At 40.7% G+C, this 20,457-nt stretch overlaps 1 protein-coding gene across 1 annotated transcript in view; it reads left to right on the forward strand.

The window, feature by feature from the left end:
• TFDP1 (transcription factor Dp-1) overlaps positions 1-20,457 on the forward strand; it is a 123,177-nt gene that overhangs the window by 77,914 nt on the left and 24,806 nt on the right. The window lies entirely within an intron of this gene.

Here is a 20,457-nt window from a genome sequence, read left to right on the forward strand (position 1 = left end):
TCCAGAGAAATAGAAACCAATAGTTGTATCTTAGATGGCTGCTTATAAGCTTTTAAGACCCCAAACACTACTCACCATACTGGGAGGTAGAACATAAACTTTAAGAACTATATAATGTCAGTTGACTGGATCATCCTACAGGACCATGACCCTAATCCTTCAAACCAAGGGAACTAATCCTGTGAGGTGACTGGTTATGTCTAATTAGTATCAGCATCTGTAGTCCCTCTTTGTTGTTGTTGCAAAATTATGTATAACATAGCATTTGCCAATCATGCATTCTTCTTGTATACAGTTTATTGACATCAGTTACATTAGTCAAGCTTTCCAACTTCACCGACAATGGGTGCCACTTTTCCCATCACCATAAACAGAATGCGACTGCTATCTAGGGAATGCTTTCCCCTCGTCTGCCCTCCTGCCCACCTCTGGTAACCACCAATGAACATCAGTGTCTGTATATTTACCTATCCTTGTTGTTACATAAAAGCAAGAACAGGCAATATGTCTTTTTGCAATTAATTGTTTTACTCAATGTAATGTTCTTGAAGTTCACCTACATTGTGAAATGTTTCGGGAACCCTTTTTTTTTTTTAAATGGCTGAGTATTATTCCATTGTTTGTATGTACGACATTTTGCTTATCCACTCATTCACTGATGGGCACTTAGGTTGTTTCCATCTTTTTGCTACTGTGAATAGTGCTGTAATGAACATAGGTGTGCATGTCTGTTTGTGTCACTTCTGTTAAATCCCTATGGTATATACTTAGGTGTGGCAGTCTACTTCCGTAAACATTACAGCCTTGGAAACCCTATGGGGCAGTTCTCCTCTGTCCTGTAGGGTCGCTATGAGTTGGAATAGACTTGACAGCAACAGGAACAGGGTGGTAGTTCCATCTTTCAGTTTTTTTGCCAGACTGTTTTCCACAACAGCTGTACCATTTTACAGTCCTACCAGCAAAGGATAAGGGTTCCAGTTCTCCACATCTTCGTCAATATTTGTTATTTTCTGTTTTTTTATCTTAGCCATCTCAGTGGGAGTGAAATGGTATCTCATTGTAGTTTTGATTTGCATTTCTTTGATGGCTGATGACATTGAGCGTCTTTTCATGTGTTCATCGATCATTCGAATGTCTGTCCTCACTGGTAAGGTGACTGTTCATGTCCTTTGCCCATTTTTTTTTTTTTTTTAACTTTTATTGAGCTTCAAGTGAACGTTTACAAATCAAGCCAGACTGTCAAATGTAAGTTTGTATACACCTTACTCCGTACTCCCACTTGCTCTCCCCCTAATGAGTCAGCCCGTCCAGTCTCTCCTTTCGTGACAATTTTGCCAGCTTCCAACTCTCTCTATCCTCCCATCCCCCCTCCAGACAGATGCCAACCCAGTCTCAAGTGTCCACCTGATACAAATAGCTCACTCTTCATCAGCATCTCTCTCCTACCCACTGTCCAGTCCCTTCCATGTCTGATGAGTTGTCTTCGGGAATGGTTCCTGTCCTGTGCCAACAGAAGGTTTGGGGACCGTGACCGCCGGGATTCCTCTAGTCTCAGCCAGACCATTAAGTATGGTCTTTTTATGAGAATTTGGGGTCTGCATCCCACTGATCTCCTGCTCCCTCAGGGGTTCTCTGTTGTGCTCCCTGTCAGGGCAGTCATCAGTTGTGGCCTGGCACCAACTAGTTCTTCTGGTCTGAGGATGATGTAGGTCTCTGGTTCATGTGGCCCTTTCTGTCTCTTGGGCTCATAGTTATCGTGTGACCTTGATGTTCTTCATTCTCCTTTGATCCAGGTGCTTTGCCCATTTTTTGATTGACCTATTTGTCTTTTTGTTGTTAAGCTACAGAAGTTTTATACGTACTTTTAGATATTAAGCCCTTCTCGGTTGTATTATTCCCAAAGATTTTTCCTCAGTCTGTAGATTATTTTTTTATTCATTTGATAAAGCCTTGATGAATATAAGCATTTAATTTTTATGAGGTCCCAGTAACCTATTTTGTTTTCTGCTGCTCATGTATTCATTGTTGTGTTCGATAATGTATCATTGAAAAAATTTAGGTCCCATAGCTTTGCTCCTTGAGATTTAACATGTAAATCCTTGATCCATTTTGAATTAGTTTTTGTGTGGGGTGTGGATCTTGCCTCATTTTTCTGCATATGGAAATTCAGTATTGTCAGCGCCATTTCTTGAACAGACTATTCATTCCTTCCTCGTTGAGTGGATTTAGCTCACGTGTTGAAAATCAATTGACGTAGATGTCTGGATCTATTTCTAGGTACCTGTGTCGTCTTGGATGCGCTTTCATTATTCTGTGCCTCTCAAGTAATTTGTTTTAAGTTGCTTAATTTTTGCCATAAAGTTGAAATATTCTTAATTTTTTTTATTTAAAAAAAATAGTATTGAGGTGAAAATCACATGCCGTTAACCATTTTTTAAAGTGTAAAACTCACTAGCATCTAGTATGTTCATAGTGTTGTGCAGCCACCACCTCTGTGGAGTTCCAGTGTATCTTCATCACCCCAAAAGGAACACACGCCCATTAAGAAGTCACCCCCCTCTACCCCACTGCAGTTCCTGGCAAACACTAATCTACTTTGTGTCTCTTTGGATTTACCTGTTCTGGGTATTTCATACAAATGGAATCCTACTATATGTGACCTTTCATTTACGGCTTCTTTCACTTAGTATAATGTTTTCAAGGTCTATCCACATTGTGTTGTTGTTGTTGTTAGGTGCCATCGAGTCGGTTCTGACTCATAGCGACCCTATGCAAAACAGAACGAAACATTGCCTGGTCCTGTGCCATCCTTACAATCGTTGTTATGCTTGAGCTCATTGTTGCAGCCACTGTGTCAGTCCACCTCGTTGAGGGTCTTCCTCTTTTCCGCTGACCCCGTACTCTGCCAGGCATGATGTCCTTCTCCAGGGACTGATCCCTCCTGACAACATGTCCAAAGTATGTAAGACGCATTCTCGCCATCCTTGCCTCTATGGGGCATTCTGGCCACACTTCTTCCAAGACATATTTGCTCGTTCTTTTGGCAGTCCATGGTATATTCAATATTCTTCGCCAACACCACAATTCAAAGGTCTTCCTTTTTCATTGTCCAGCTTTCACATGCATATGATGCGATTGAAAATACCATGGGTTGGGTCAGGCGCGCCTTAGTCTTCAGGGTGAGATCTTTGGTCTTCAACACTTTGAAGAGGTCCTTTGCAGCAGATGTGCCCAATGCAATGTGTCTTTTGATTTCTTGACTGGTGCTTCCATGGCTGTTGATTGTGGATCCAAGTCAAATGAAATCCTTGACAACTTCAATCTTTTCTCCATTTATCATGATGTTGCTCATTGGTCCAGTTGTGAGGATTTTTGCTTTCTTTATGTTGAAGTGCAATCCATACTGAAGACTGTGGTCTTTGATCTTCATTAGTAAGTGCTTCATGTCCTCTTCACTTTCAGGAAGCAAGGTTGTGTCATCTGCATAACGCAGGTTGTTAATGAGTCTTCCTCCAATCCTGATGCCCCATTCTTCTTCACATAGTCCAGTTTCTCGTATTATTTGTTCAGCATACAGATTAAATAGGTATGGTGAAAGAATACAACTCTGATGCACACCTTTCCTGACTTTAAACAAATCAGTATCCCCTTGTTCTGTGAGAACAACTGCCTCTTGATCTGTGTAAAGGTTCCTCATGAGCAAAATTAAGTGTTCTGGAATTCCCATTCTTCCCAGTGTTATCCATAGTTTGTTATGATCCACACAGGTGAATGCCTTTGCGTAGTCAATAAAACACAGGTAAACATCCTTCTGGTATTCTCTGCTTTCAGCCAGGATCCATCTGACATCAGCAATGATATCCCTGGTTTCACATCCTCTTCTGAAACAGGCCTGCATTTCTGGCAGTTCCGTGTTGATATATTGCTGCAGCTGTTTTTGAATGACTTTCAGCAAAATTTTGCTTGCATGTGATATTAATGATATTGCGCTATAATTTCCACATTCGGTTGGATCACCTTTTTTGGGAGTAAGCATAAATATGGATCTCTTCCAGAGAGAAGAGATCTTCTTTCTTTTCAGTTGGCCAGGAAACTGTCTTCTGTATTTCTTGGCATAGACGACTGAGCACTTCCAGCGCTGCATCTGTTTATTGAAACATCTCAACTGATATTCCATCAATTCCTGGAGCCTTGTTTTTCGCCAATGCCTTCAGAGCAGCTTGGACTTCTTCCTTCAGTATCATCGGTTCCTGATCATATGCCACCTCTTGAAATGGCTGAGTATTGGCCTAGTTCTTTTTGATATAATGACTATGTATTCGTTCCATCTTCTTTTGATGCTTCCTGCGTCGCTTAATATTTTCCCCATGGAATCCTTCACTATCGCAACTCGAGGCTTGAAGTTTTTCTTCAGTTCTTTCAGCTTGAGAAACGCTGAGCATGTTCTTCCCTTTTGGTTTTCCATCTCCAGCTATTTGCACATGTCATTATAACACTTTACTTTGTCTTTTCGAGCCGCCCGTTGAAATATTCTGTTCATTTCTTTTACTTCATCAATTCTTCCTTTTGCTTTAGCTGCTTGACATTCGAGAGCAAGTGTCAGAGTCTCCTCCAACATCCATCTTGGTCTTTTCTTTCTTTCCTGTCTTTTCAATGACCTCTTGCTTTCTTCATGAATGATGTGATGTCATTCCACAACTCGTCTGGTCTTCGGTCACTAGTGTTCAATGCATCAAATCTGTTTTTGAGATGGTCTCTAAATTCAGGTGGGATATACTCAAGGTCATATTTTGGCTGTCATGGACTTTCTCTGATTTTCTTCAGTTTCAGCTTGAACTTGCGTATGAGCAATTGATGGTCTATTCTGTAGTTGGCCCCGGCCTTGTTCTGACTGATGATATTGAGCTTTTCTATCGTCTCTTTCCACAGATGTAGTCAGTTTGATTTCTGTGTGTTCCATCTGACGAGGTCCATGTGTATAGTCACCGGTTATGTTGGTGAAAGAAGGTATTTGCAATGAAGAAGTCGTTGATCTTGCAAAATTCTATCATTCGATCTCCAGCATTGTTTCTATCACCAAGGCCGTATTTTCCAACTACTGAGCCTTCTTCTTTGTTTCCAACTTTTGCATTCCAATCACCAGTAATTATCAATGCATCTTGATTGCATGTTCTTTCAATTTCAGACTGCAGCAGCTGATAAAAATCTTCTGTTTCTTCATCTTTGGCCCTAGTGGTTGAGCGTAAATTTGAATAATAGTCGTATTAACTGGTCTTCCTTGTAGGCGTATGGATGTGTCATTACTTCATTTTTTTTTTAAATAATAATCCATCGTTTGGATATACCACATTTTGTTTATCCATTCATTTGTTGATGGACATTTAAGTTGTTTCTACCTTTAGCTATAGAAATAGTACTACTGTGAACATTTATGTACAATATTGGTTTGAATACTTGTTTTCAGTTCTCATGGGCATATACCTAGGAGTGGAATTGATGGATCATATAGTAATTCTGTGTTTAACTTTTAAAAAATTGGTTAACCAGTTTTGATACATTATTATTAACTACAGTCCATAGTTTACATTAAAGGTCACTCTGTGTGTTTTAGTGATTAAGAGTTTGGCTGCTGAGTAAAAGGTAGGCAGTTCAGATCTACCAGGCACTCCTTGGAAACCCTATGGGGCAGGTCTACTCTGTCCTATAGGGTCGCTATGAGTCGGAATCGACTGGACAACAGTGAGTTTGGTTTTTTTGTGGTTCGTGTGTTTTATGGTTCTGTGGGTTTCAACAAATGCACAATGGCACGTATCCACCATTACAGTTTTATACAGAATAGTTTCACTACCCTAAAAATTCCCTAGCCTTCACCTACTCATGTCTCTCCTCCCTACCCTTTTACTGTTTCTTTAGTTTTGCCTGTTCCAAAATGTTGTATACTTGGAATCTTAACTGTATATATCCTTTTTCAGAATGGCTTTTTTTACTTAGCAATATGTATTTTAGGTCCTCCATGTCTTTTTGTGATTTGATAGCTCATTTCTTTTCATCTTGGAATAATATTCCGTTGCACGGGTGTACCCCTATTCGTATATCTTTTTACGTATTGAAAGACAACTTTAATTGTTTCCAGTTTTTGATGATGATAAACAAAGCTGCTATAAACGTTCATGTGCAGGTTTTTGTATGGCCGTAAGTTTTCAACTCAATTGGATAAATACTTGGGACCACAATTGCTGGATTATATAGTGAGTCTATGTTTAGCTTTTTAAGAAACTGCCAAACTATCTTTCAAAGTGTTTGTACCACTTTGTATTCCCACCAGCAATGAATGAGCATTTGTATTGATCTGCAACCTCACCAGCATTTGGCATTGTCAGTGTTTTGGATTTTAATCATTTTAATAGGTGTGTAGTGGTATCGTGTTATTGTTTTAATTCACACTTCTCTAATGAATGGTGTTGAGTGTCTTTTCACTGGCTTATTTGCCATTCATATACAAGCATGCCTCGTTTTATTGTGCTTTGAAGATACTGCATTTTTTACAAATTGGGGGTTTGTGGCAGCCCTGTGTCGAGCAAGTCTATCATTTTTCCAACGGCGTGTGCTCACTTGGCGTCGCTGTGTCACATTTTGGTAATTCTCACCATATTTAAAAGTTTCCATCTGTGTGGTGATCTGTGATCAGCTATCTTTGATGTTACTATTGTAATTGTTTTGTAGCACCACAAGCCATGCGCATATAAGACAGCGAACTGAATCGATAGATGTGTGTTCTGACTGCTCCACTGACTGTCCCGTTTCCCCCGTCTCTCTCTCTCCTGGGCCTCCCTATTTCCTGAGACATGAGAGTATTGAAATTAGGCCAATTAATAACCCTACAGTGGGCTCTAAGCATTCAACTGAAAGGAAGAGTTGCATGTCTTTCACTTTAAATCAAAAGTTAGAAATGATTAAGCTCAGCGAGGAAGGCATGCAGAAAGCTGAGATAGGCCAAAGGCTAGGCCTCTTGGGCCAAACTGTTAGCCAAGTTGTGAATGCAAAGGAAAAGTTCTTGAAGGAAATTAAAAATGCTACTCCAGTGAACACACAAATGATAAGAAAGTGAAACAGCCTTTTTGCTGATATGAAGAAGTTTTGCTACTCTGCATAGAAGATCAAACCAGCCACAACATTCCCTGAAACCAAAGCCTAATCCAGAACAAGATGCTAACTCTCTTCAATTCTGTGAAGGCCAAGAGAGGTGAAGAAGCTGCAGAAGAAGAGTTTGAAGCTAGCAGAGTTTAGTTCATGAGGTTTAAGGAAAGAAGCCATCTCCATAGCATAAAGTACAAGGTGAAGCCGCAAGTGCTGATGGAGAGGCTACAGCAGGTTATCGAGACGACCTGTTAAGATGATTGACGAAGGTGGATATACTAAACAACAGATTTCCAGTGTGAACGAAACAGCCTTATACTGGAAGAAGATGCCATCTAGGACTTCCATAGCTAGGGAGGAGAAACAGGCTGACCTCTTGTTAGAAGCTAATGCAGCTGGTGACTTTAAGTTGAAGCCAGCGCTCATTTACCATTCTGAAAATTCTGGGGCCCTTAAGAATTACGCTAAATCTACCCTCCCTGTGCTCTATAGATGGAACACCAAAGCCTGGTTCACTGAATATTTTAAGCCCACTGTTGAGTCCTACTGCTCAGAAAACTCCTTTCAAAATGTTACTGCCCATTGGCAGTGCACCTGGTCACCCAAGAAGTCTGATGGAGATGTATGAGGAGATTAATGTCGTTTTCATATTTGCTAACACAACATCCATTCTGCAGCTCATGGATCAAGGAGTAATTTTGACTTTTTCAATTCTCATTATTGTAAGGCTGCAGCTGCCATAGATAGTGATTCCTCTGATGGATCTGGGCAAAGTAAATTGAAAACCTTCTGGAAATGATTCACCATTCAGGATGCCGTTAACATTCGTGATTCATGGGAGGAGGTCAAAATATCAACATTAACAGGAGTATGGGAGAAGTCGATTCCAACCCTCATGGGTGACTTTGAGGGGTTCAAGACTTCAGTGAAGGAGGTAATTGCAGATGTGGTACAAATATCAAGAGAACTAGAAGTAGAGTCTGAAGATTGACTGAATTGCTGCAATCTCATGATAAAACTTGAACAAATGAAGAGTTGCTTCTTATGGGATGAGCAAAGAAAGTGGTTTCTAATAGAGCAGCGGCAGGGTTTGAGAGAATTGACTCCAATTTTGAAAGAAGCTCTACTGTGGGTAAAATGGTATCAAACAGCATCGCTTGCTACTGAGAAATCTTTTGTGAAAGGAAGAGTCAATCACAGCAAACTTCAATGTTGTATTTTAAGAAATTGCCACAGCTACCCCAGCCTTCAGCGGCCACCACCCTGACTAGTCAGCAGCCATCAACATCAAGGCAAGACCCTCCATCAGCAAAAAGATTATGACTCACTGAAGGCTCATATGTTGGTTAGCATTTTTTAGTAATGAAGTATTTTTGAATTAAGGTATGTATATTATTTTTATGATCAGGAACCAATGGTACTAAAGGAAGAAGTCCAAGCTGCACCTAAGGTGTTGGCATAAAACAAAGCTCCAGGAATTGATGAAATATCAATTGAGATGTTTCAACAAATGGATGCAGTGCTGGAAGTGCTCAGTTGTCTATGCCAAGAAATATGGAAGACAGCTTCCTGGCCAACTGGCTGGAAGAGATCTATATGCCTCTTCCCAAGAAAAGTGATCCAACCAAATGCAGAAATTATTGAACAATGTCATTAATATCACACGCAAGCAAAATGTTGCTGAAAATCATTCAAAAGTGGCTGCAGCAGTACCTTCACATGGCACTGCCAGAAATTCAAGCCGAACTTAGAAAAGGAACCAGGGATATCACTGCTAATGTCGGACGGATCCTGGCTGAAAGCAGAGAATACCAGGAAGATGTTTACCTGTGTTTTATTAACTATGCAAAGGCATTTGACTGTGTGGGTCATAACAAATTATGGGTAACATTTCAGAGAATGGGAATTCCAGAACACTTAATTGTGCTCATAAGGAATCTGTACATGGATCAAGAGGCAATTGTTCAAACAGAACAAGGGGATATTGCGTGGTTTAAAGTCAGGAAAGGTGTGCATCAGGGTTGTATCTTTTCCCCATACCTATTCAATCTGTATGCTGAGCAAATAATCCGAGAAGCTCTGGGTTTTTCATGAACCCCTTTGAAGAAGTTTCTCCTTTGTTGAGTGTTTTTACAAATACTCTTTTATAATTTTTTGTGATGTTTTGTTGCTTAGGCTTTTGGTGTCACGTGTTGCCAGATCCAAGGTTATGAAGGCTTTTCCTATATTTCCTTCTAAAAATTTTAGTTTAATCTTTTACATTTAAGTCTCAGATCCATTTTAAATTAATTTTCAGTATGGTGTGATGTACAAGTTCAACGTCATTTAACTATGTGCCGCCTTTCATCCTGATATTTGTAATTTATCTTTTTTCTCCTTTTTTTCTTGATCTGTCTGGTTAGAGATTTATCTATTTTGTGGCTTTATTTTTCACACAATCAGCTTTTGGTTTCATTGATTTTTCTCTTTATTTCATTGACTTGTACTCTTTAGTAGTTTTCTCTTGGAGTTTAATTTGCTTTTTCTGGTTTCTTAAAGTGGAAGCTTGGATCATTATTTGTAATTTTTCTTCTTTTCTAATATAGGCTTTTTTTTGTGTGTGCCATGTTTTCCTCATATTTTGATAAGTTGTTTTTATTTTTGGTTCTAAATAATTTCTAATTCCTTTTTTCCAACATTTGAAAACTTTTTTGTTGTTGTTCTCCTGTTTTTTATTTTATTTTTTTAAGGCAGGAAGACAGACCTGGCCCTACTGTTGTCTTTAAATAGCTCTTGTCTAGTTGAGAGATGATGATGCTGGGAAGGGGGTGGCAGTGATGAAGTGCTCACGGGTATGTCCAAGAGGTAAAGAGCTCAACAAGATTTGCAAAAGAATTAGAGAAGAAAGGAATTTTTGGCTTTGTTGACAAGTGGGAGTGGAGTTGTCCTTGGATGGGATGGGGAAACGTGGGGCAGGTGTTGATTTTGGGGGAAAGATCAGGACTTCTGTTTCTTATGTTTCAGATCCCATTACAGTTACAAGTAGAGATGTGGGACTTTTATTAGGATCTATTTTCTACATAAATTTTATAGCTAGAATATGAATTTCTTCGTATCATAAATTATCAATAATAGCTTCTTGGTTTTATTAATTTTTGGTGTGTGTGTGTGTGTGTAAGATGATTTTTCTTAATGTCGTTTTGAATAATAATACCTTCTGTGCAGCTGTGGTGTTTGTTTCAGCCTGGCTATTTCTATCAAGTTTCGTATTCTCAGGTCATAGATTTCAGACTTAAATATTTTCAAGATTAACTGATTCCTCTGTCAAATTTTAGGAAATGAATGTTATGTGTGATTTTAGTTGTGATAGTCATTTGAATTGCCTTTTTTTTTTTTTTGGCTAATATGAATAATACTGATATGAATTATCGACTTGCCTGTTTTTATGTGGACGTATGTTTTCATTTCTTTGGGTAAATACCAAAGTTGGTGGGTCGTTGTGTGGTAAATATGTGTTTACCTTTACGAGTTACTGCCATCGTTTGAGAGTTCCCTTTCTATATTTTTAGCAATGTTTGGTATTAACAGTGTTTTCAAATTTAAACCCATTGCCATTGAGGTGATTCTGACTCATCGCAACCCTAGGACAGAGCAGAACTGCCCCATAGGGTTTCTGAGGAGTAGCTGGTGGATTCAAACTGCCGACCTTTTGGTTAGCAGCCAAGTTCTTAACCACTGCACCACCAGCGCTCCTTTTAAACTTTATATGCTTTAATTTTATCATCTTGCCGGTAATGCTTTTGTGACTTGTACCGCCGATAGGATTATGTCCGGGTGACTTTAGTTGTCGTAGAAGTTCCTGCCAACTTCACCTTTGTACCCTCATCGTAACATGACTTCATGATCCCAGTCTGTGTTCTTGGCTTTGTTTCTCCTGATTTCTCTACCTAGGCCCTGCCCTCTCTTCCCTCTACACTGTGATACCTACTGTTCTCTGAACATGAGGGTATATTTCCCACTTAGGGCAAGAATTCTTTCCACTCTTTTCTGATTCACCTGAGTCCTGTTCATCCTTTACGATAGACCTTGACTCAGTCCGAAATTCTCAGCGACACCATCCCTGGTGATGACGGTTTGAAGTGCTTTCTTCTTCTGACCTCGTTTTACTCTGTACTTAATCATACTTATTTGCTACCTTTTTTTTTTTTAATGACAGGTCTTTATTTATTATAAAAATAATACATGCTCAATGTAAAAAAAAAACAAAAAAACTGTACCTAACAGTACAAATGAAAATGTAAAAGCTACGTGGAATTCTGACTACCAGAAATAACTATATGAATATTTTGGCGAATGCTTTTCCAGCACCTTGTGTACATATATATATAATACTTTTGAAACATGGGATAATTCTTTGCATACTGTTTTGTAACTCCAGTTTTTCTCAATAGTTAGGGCCATTCACGTGATAAGTTTAGTGGCTGCCTGTTGTTAACCTTTTGTTATTTGACATCTTTTTATCTTTTGGGCTCTAGTATCTCTTGATTATTAATATGCATCCTGTATTTTTTCCAGAAAAGATATAAGACACCTAAACCATGTACTGTTTATGTAACGCTGTGTTTGTTACACGGTCCTTTCACGGGCATATTTTGCCACATTTACCTTGAAGCTCCTGGAGGGCAGGACCCCGGGTCGTGTGGTTCTTTGCTTATTTTAGCAGAGCACCCTGCGTTTCGGAGTCACTGGGTGGTGCAAAGGGTGAACACGCTCGACTGCTAAGTAAAAGGCTGGAGGTTCAAGGCCGTCCTTGGATGAAAGGCCTGGCAGTCTACCTCCAAAAAATCAGCCATTGAAAGCTCTGTGGAGCACAGTTCTACTCTGACACACGTGGGGTCTCCATGAGTCAAAATCGACTCCACGACAACTTTTTTTTTTCTTTTTTAACCCTGCATACATGGTTACCTACTAAGTATTTTTGATTGGTTGCTTTTTCTCCGTGCACTATTGATTTAACCCAGAGTTATCACTTCCTGTGTCTTCTAGTGAATGAAAGAGTATCCTCTTGTGTTACGTCTTGGTTCCTCTTCTGCTTCAATATTGTGCCTTTCAGCTTTAGAAGAGAATTCCAAGGGATGAGAAATGAAATTAAGCAAGGATTTATAGTTTAAAATTTAGTGTTGCTTATGTAATTCTTTAAACTTGGTAACTGTTCCCTATGAACCATACCCCCTTCCAAACACATACAAACTCATAATCACACATAGTACGTGAGTTCAACTGGTCTGTCTGGTAACAGAGTGATAGGAGTCCTGTTTTAGGAGGAAGGGGCATAATCATTGGTGGTGGTTGTCGTTAGGTGCCTTCGAGTTGATTTTCAACTTGTAGCGACCCCACGTGACAAAGTAGAACTGTCCCAAATGGTTTTCTAGGCTGTAATCTTTATGGGAGTAGACTGCCAGGTCTCTCTCCTGTGGAGCAGCTGGGTGGGTTCAAACTGTCAATCTTTCGGTTAGCAGTCAAGCTCTTAACCAGTGCACTACTGGGGCTCCTTTAATCATTGGTTAGCCGCTCCAAGTGGCTAACCTTCTACAAAACTTTCAGCAGAATTCATCACAATTTTCTCTATTCCTACCCCTCACCTTTTAACTGAAAACCAAAACCCAAGCCCATTGCCATTGAGTTGGTTCTGACTTATGGTGACCCCATGTATTACAGAGTAGAACTGCTCCATAGTGTTTTCTTGGCTGTAATTTCTACGGAAGCGGATCGTCAGGCCTTCTGCAGTTCTGCTGGGTGGGTTTGAACTGCCGACCTTTAGGTTAGTAGTCGGTTGCAAGCCACTTTTGCCACCCAGTGACCTTTTTAAACTTAAAGAACATTTAAAAACTCAGTGTCCATTTTTAATACTGTAGTGAAGACGTCTGCACCCGTAAACTTAGTTTTCAGGAATGAGAGTATGGCTTTCCAATTAAACGTTGGTCAGAAAAAGTAAAGGTCGGCTTTTCAGAGCTCTGCATAGTTTACCTGGAAGAAATTCTGTGGGAACAGTGATCTGGAATCCACTTTGAATTGAAATCAGAGCCTATGTGGATTCTCAGAGTTTGGGCATACTTTGGAAAATTTCAGGAATGTGTGATACCAGTAGGTGGTGCAAGTACAGTAGCCTTTCTGCAAATGAGAAGTCATTGCTTAAGGAGACTCTGCTCTGCATCCAGGCAAGTGGGTGTGTAGTTCAGGACAAAGGAAGGTACAGGTAGTGAATCCTTGATATTATTAGAGGCAGCTGTTGTGTTGTGATACACCTCACCTTGAACTTGAGGTATGAATGACCTACAAAATACATGTTTTCCTAAGTGTATACGGACTTGCTCCTGAAGTCGTTTTGCATTGGTTCGTTAATGGAGTCTGTGAAAGCTCATTTGAATCTGGTGTGGTGTCCAGGAGTTTGTATACGGAGGATGAGGTGTCCTTTACTCTGATAGTTTAGGACGGGCATTCGCCTTTAGTGCTTAAGAAATAAGCCTGTTTCTTGAGAAGAAAATTGTATTTTAGCTGTTTTTAAGAACTGCTAGCAATGGTGGCTCAGTGGTTGAGAGCTATGACTGTTAACCAAAAGGCTGGCAGTTGGAATCCACCAGCGACTCCTTGGAAACCCCATGGGGCGTTCCACTCTGTCCTAGAGGGTCGCTGAGAGTAAGAATTGACTCGACGGCATCGGGTCAGGTTTCGTTTTAGCACTGCTTGCAGAGAAGGCGTCTCCTTCCTGCTGCAGGACCATAACCCTGGGTTTAGAGATCATTATGGACGTTTTCACTTACATATAAGATGCAAGAGTAAAAAAGTGGCTACATTTCAATGATCCTTTTGGACATATTAGAAAACAAAATGTTTCTAGCATGGTGGGCAGAATAACGTAGAACGTTAGGTTTTGAAAGTTTTAAAATGTTTGGTTAAGATTATTTTTGGGAAAACACTAGGCCTTATGCTTTCATAATTTAAGAAATCACAAAGCCTATAGAAAGCCTATAGGTATTAATGGAATATAGTTAATAATTATGAAAGTATGTTTATGTAATACTTTTACGATTTTTTTTTTGGTTAATGGGTTGTAACAGTTCAAACCATATATATATTTTTTTTTTTCTGACTCATTTTTTTGCCAGGAAAGGAATTCCCCATTTCATAACAAGCTATACAACCTGTGAGAGCCAGAATGCGACAGGACTGCCTTGTTTTTCCAGGTCTCGAAAGTTTTCCACCTTTGACGGGGTGCAGCCCTACCCTTGTTTTAGTGGAAAATATTTGAGTTTTCCTTCTCTGACAGATTTCTGCCTTACACAAGTTCTGACTTCCACAGGTCTTACCATACTTGAAAATATTTTTCATATAAAAAACTCATTGCCGTCAAGTCGATTCCAACTCATAGCAACCCTATAGGACAGAGTAAAACTTCTCCTTAGGGTTTCCAAGGAGCAACGGGTGGATTCGAACCGCCAGCCTTTTGGTTAGCAGCCATAGCTCTTAACCACTGTGCCACCAGGACCCCCAAATCATGCCATAATATAATCCGTCTTGTAGCTGAAATGTTGACTTAGCCCTCCTCTCCATAAAAAGATAGTAGCAATTTTTTTTTTAATTTATATTGGCACATTAAACAAAAAATGAAGTGCCATTTCCATCCTTGATATTGACAAAAAGTGACAAGTCTTACTGAGTCAGCCGTTGGCAAAAACAAAGGGGGAAGGGAGAGCGCTCATTTTGCTGATGGGGGTGTGGATGAAATGACCGCTTTGAAGGGCACTTTGGCAATAGCAGGTACCAGTGAAAAATGCACCTGTGGTCCAGCCATTCCTCTTAGCAATAAACGCCCTAGAGACGCCCAAACGTGTGCATCAGGAGGCATGGTCAAGGACGTTCATGGTACGTTTTCATGTAATTTTGTGCATGTATAATCACTGTCTTATAATGGAGTGGTATATACATAGTATTAAAGGAAATCAGCTAGATCTCTTTATGGGTAAATCTCAAAAACAATGTTAAAGCTGCAGAATGTGTACGACATACACCATTTCTGAATTTTAGAGGCACAGAAAAGCAGTATTACGTTATTCATAGATTCATATAGGTGTGTGGATGTGTATGTATGTAAAATAGACTGAGCATCACCTCAAGCCCATGATGGTTGAAGGCAGGGGCTGAGTGGGAGGGAAGGGGATGGAGCTAGGGCCTAGCATCCTGGGGACTGTAATTTCATCTCTACTGCTTAAGTCTGTTCTTTCTTTCTTTAAGAAACTTAGAGCAAACATGATAAAATGGTATTACTTCGTTGTAGGTATATTGGAATAAGCTGTTTGTACTGTAATTCTTTGTATTTTAAAGCATTTAAAAGGTTTCTCACTAAATCAAAGCAAAAAACCCACCCCAGTAACCCAGAGTGCCAATAACCCCTCAGGCTTCAGGGCTTCTAGTCCCTTGCAACCCCTTATTTCCAGGCTCCTGAGTCTTCATCTTCTCAGTCCAAGATAATAGGGTAGGGTAGCTCCAGGGACCGAGTGTGCTTGAAAGGAACGGAGAGGAGTTACCGTGCTGTGTGGGTGGGCAGTCCCGTTCCGGCCTCCACCTTCTCAGTGAAGGCCTTTCTGAAATACAGGCTTTTCAAAATGTGGACCTCGGAGACACTTGGGGTGTCTTTTCGTTTTGGATTTCTGTCACCTTTTTCCTCCGTTCGCTTCTGGCTTTATCCTGACATCTCACCTTTTTCCTCCGTTCGCTTCTGGCTTTATCCTGACATCCTCCTGCTGATGCCTCTCGCACCGCACCGTCTTATGGGACTCTGGAGGCTGGGAGATGGAGCTCTAGATAGACACAGAGAAGCAAAGGAGGACTTGATGTGCTCAACTGGTTTTTGGCACTCGGTTTGGTTTTTGGAGGTCTTGTTCAAACCTGAAGAGCAGCTTTATTTCCAGAGGCCAGTGCAGCGCCTGTCACTTAGTGGCTTAGAAACCCCTGGCCTACTGGCTGGTGATGGGCTGTGGCTCTAGATGGGGACCTTGGTGGCAGGTGGGTAAGCTTAGGGAACCCGGAGGGTCCGTGTAGGTGTATTCATTCCCCTTCGAAGCACAGGAAGGGAACTTTTTCACTAGCTGGTTGTTTCTCCATCTTTCCTAGGTGGAAAAAGCCTTAGAAACCCACCCCAGGGCTTTATTGTGTTGGCATCAGGGGTAGTGAAAGGCGCCCATTGACCAGGAGGGAGTGAGACCCTGGTTGAAACAACAGATGGTGGTAGGCAGGCCAGCTGGCCCACTTCTGGGCAAAGCAGATGGAAAGAAAGGGGGCTGTGGTCAGGGGGCTCACAGTGACTCCCGGGAGCCCGGCCCCTTGGCTCCCGGCACTCACTTCTGTGTCACTGCTCTGCCCTGTCGCCCCTCAGCCTGAATCCCCTGCCAGAGGAGGCCTTGTTCCCACCACTGCTACAGAAAATGGGAATCACAGTTGGAACTCCGAAAGCATTGTTTTATAGGAGCGTGCTTATCTGTGGGGCTGGGGTGGTATTTGTATTATACTGTGTATTGGGTAGGTTTTTCTGAATGGACCTGCAGATTGCTACTTTGTTTCTATTGATAGATGTGTTCTGACTTTCATGTGTTGGATTTGCAAATTAAATTTTGAAATAACAGTGTTCACAAGAGAGATAGCTGTCCGAACTGCCATCTGGAATGGTGACTATGATGACTCTGTAAAACAGAAAGTCTATTTTCTTTCTTTAGACATTTTTGAAAATTAAGGAATTACTTGCAAATGGGAAGAAACAGAATATGATCTTTCTTTTTTATGAATCAATTCAGCATTCCTGGAAATTTACTATTTACTCATCTGTATGTGAATCTGAGGAGGCCATATGTCTAATTGGCTAGTTATGTATTTAAAAATTTTCACTGCAAACTAGAATAACTTTGTTTCTTAAATGCAAATGCCTCTCACATATCTAAAACAACTAAAAAGTAAATATTTGCCTTTTTTAAGGTACAAATCTCTATTTTTGGTGAGGGGAAAAAACCCCAAAGCAGATAACCTTTTTTGGGGGGAAGGGCAGAAAGAGGGGGAAAGATGAACTTATTTCAGTTACAGAAAATAATTGAAATTCAATTAAGTATTCATTGGTGTTGTTGGCAGAAATACCAGTGTTTGGCCACTTGAAGAATTAATATCATCCCAGCTAATTTCAAAAATTATCTGTCTTGGTCAAGTTAGATTATTAACATAAGTTATTCAATATTGTTATATATAACAACAAACCTGTTTTTAAAATGGATTATGGAGAAGTCTCCTGCTTCTTTAAAGTGCATGAATTGCAAAGGGTTCAAAAATGAAACTTCAGACCCATCTAAATTTAAGGCTTTGCATTTGAAAGCCTTACTGGCTAGTCAGAGGTTATCATTCGATTACCGTGGGTATTTGGAACGATGCTGAACCTGGAAACAAAGGGAAAAACTTGATCCAGGTTTTAACCTTTGTGTGAGGACCCTTCCTCCCTCTTCCACTAAAACAAAACCCCCACAAAAACAACAAAAAACCAGCTGAGAGGAACAGAAGCCTGGGGGATTACCTGATGCTGTGTCATGGGCCAGTTCATTACACACTGGTTGGCAATGCTTATAAGAGGCTAGTCTTTGTTAGCCCTGGTGGCGCAACTGTTAAGTGCTCAGCTACTAATTGAAGGGTTGGGAGTTTGAACCCACCAGTGGCTCTGTGGGAGAAAAAGACCTGGCCATCTGCTTTGGTAAAGATTTACAGCCTAAGAAACCCTATGGGGCAGTTACACCCTGTCCTGTACGGTTGCTGTGGGTTGGAACCTACTCGACGGCAGTGGGCTTGCTTTTGTTTTGTTTTGGTATTTGTGGAAGAGACAAGGTGATGGAAAGAAGTTAAACTGGATGTTCTTAAGGAAACATTTATGTAGATAACAGTTTTTCCTTTCCTAGATTTGGAATGACCTGCTTCACCTGAGAGCCCTCACAGATTTCTGAACTAGTTTTGCAACTATATAGGGAAATGTTGGAATAAAAATTGTTTGTTCTAATCTTCAGTTTTCTTCTATGGTTGTTATAGAAGCATAGACTTATAAAATCTGTTGTTTCCTAATTAGTCCAACCAACACACTTTTATAAATGAGTAGACTGCTTCAAAGAGACTCAGAGATGTTAAATGGTATGCCCAGGAGCACCTGAGAGATGGGCAGAGCTAACTGGGTTAGAAGGTGAACAGAAGGTGAATCGTTGTTGTTGTTAGGTGCCGTTGAGTTGGTGCCTATTCATAGCAACCCTATGAACAACAGAACAAAGCATTGCCCAGTCCTGCACCATCCTCACAATTATTATGCTTGAGCCCATTGTTGCAGCCACTGTGTCAGTCCATCTCATTGAGAGTCATTCTCTTTTCTGCTGACCCTCTACTTTATCAAGCATGATGTCCTCCTCCAGGGACTGGTCCCTCCTGATAACATGTCCAAAGTACGTGAGACGTAGTCTTGCCATCCTTGTCTCTAAGAAGCGTTCTGGCTGTACTTCTTCCAAAACAGATCTGTTCGTTCTTTTGGCAGTCCGTGGTATGTTCAGTATTCTTTGCCAGCACCAAAATTCAAAGGCATCAGTTCTTCTTTGGTGTTCCTTATTCCTTGTCCAGCTTTTGCATACATATGAGGCGATTGAAAACACCATGGCTTGGGTCAGGCACACCTTAGCCTTCAAGGTGACGTCTTTGCATTTCAACACTTTAAAGAGGCCTTTTGCAGCAGATTTGCCCAGCGCGGTGCGTCGGGAAAGAGCAGGTGTATTAATTCCCCTCCCTTATTTTTGGTAGCTAAAACAACATCCATTTATCATCTTGTAGTTCTGTGGGTCAGGACTCTGAGCATGGCTTAGTTGGGTCCTCTGTTCAGAGTCTCCCAAGCTGAAATCGTGGTGTTAGTTAAGGTTACAGTCTCATCGGAGGCTTGGGGTCCTCTTCCAAATTTACTGGTGGTTGGCACAGTTCATCTCCTTGCGATTTTAAGACTGAGGTCCCCATTCTCTTTCTTCCTTCCTTCCTTTCTTCCATCCCTCCCTTCCGTTTTGCGTTCAAAATTTTTTATTGTGGTAAAATATATATAACAAAAAACTTCGCCATTTTAACCATCTTTAAGTGTACAGTTCAGTGACATTAATTACGGTCACCATGTTGCGCAACCATCGCCACTCTGTGTTTCCAAAAGTTTTTCATCATCGCAAACAGAAACTCGGTATCCCTTAAGCAATAACTCCCCATCCCCCTCTCCCCTTAGCCCCCGGTAACCACTAGTAAACTTCTGGCTCTGTCCATTTGCCTATTCTAGATATGTCGTGTAAGTGAAATTGTACAATATTTGTCCTTCTCTGACTTATTTTACTCAGCTTAGTGTTTTCAAGGTTGCATCCATGTTGTAGCACGGGCTAAAACTTTATTTCTCTTTATGGCTGAATAATATTCCACCATAGGTATATGGACTTCCTGAGGGGTGCAAGCAGTTAATGTGCTCAACTGCTAACTGAAAGGTTGGAAGTTCAGATCCACCCAGAGGCTCTTTAGAAGAAAGGCCTGGCAGCCTACTTCTGAAAACAAGCAGTTGAAAACCAGTTCTACTCTGACATATAGGCGTTCTCCATGAGTTGCAGCCAGCTCAGCAGCAGCCGGTTTTGGTTTATTTTCAGCAGCTGAGATCTCATGGGCTCTATTATCTGCCAGCCTCTCAGTATAGCAGAATGTGGGTATTTGTGTGTGCACGGATGATTCTGCATAGCTGTTCCCTCTACCCTTCCATGCTCTGTCTTGGCGAACTCCTAGGTATCTTCAAAGCCCTACTCTCCATTTCACAGATTGGAGTAAACCAGGACCCTGGAAAAGGGTATAGGCAGCCTCTTATCCTTCCTTATTTTTGTTGCTATTGTAAACTGAATCTTTTTAAAATTACCTTTCCTAGCTCTGTGATGCTAGGATATAGAAATACATTTTATTTTTGCTTATAGATTTTAAAAATATTTTATTGTGGTTTAGGTGAAAATTTACGTAGTAAATTAGACTCCCATTTGACAATTCATATGCAGATTGTCCTGTGACATTGGTTACAATTCCCAGAGGTCCCCAATTTCTTGCTGGCATTGACCAGTAGTCACTCTCAGCTCCTAGAGACTGCCCTCAGGTTCTTGTCATGTGGCCCTGTCCACAACATGGCAGTATACTTTTCAAAACCAAGGGAAACAGAGTCTGGTGCTGGTCCTTGTGTCTTTTAAGGGCTCACTTGATTAAGTCAGCCCCACCCAGGAT

This window comes from Elephas maximus, chromosome 17 (genome assembly GCF_024166365.1).
Source record: "Elephas maximus indicus isolate mEleMax1 chromosome 17, mEleMax1 primary haplotype, whole genome shotgun sequence".
Classification (NCBI taxonomy): Eukaryota; Metazoa; Chordata; class Mammalia; order Proboscidea; family Elephantidae; genus Elephas; species Elephas maximus.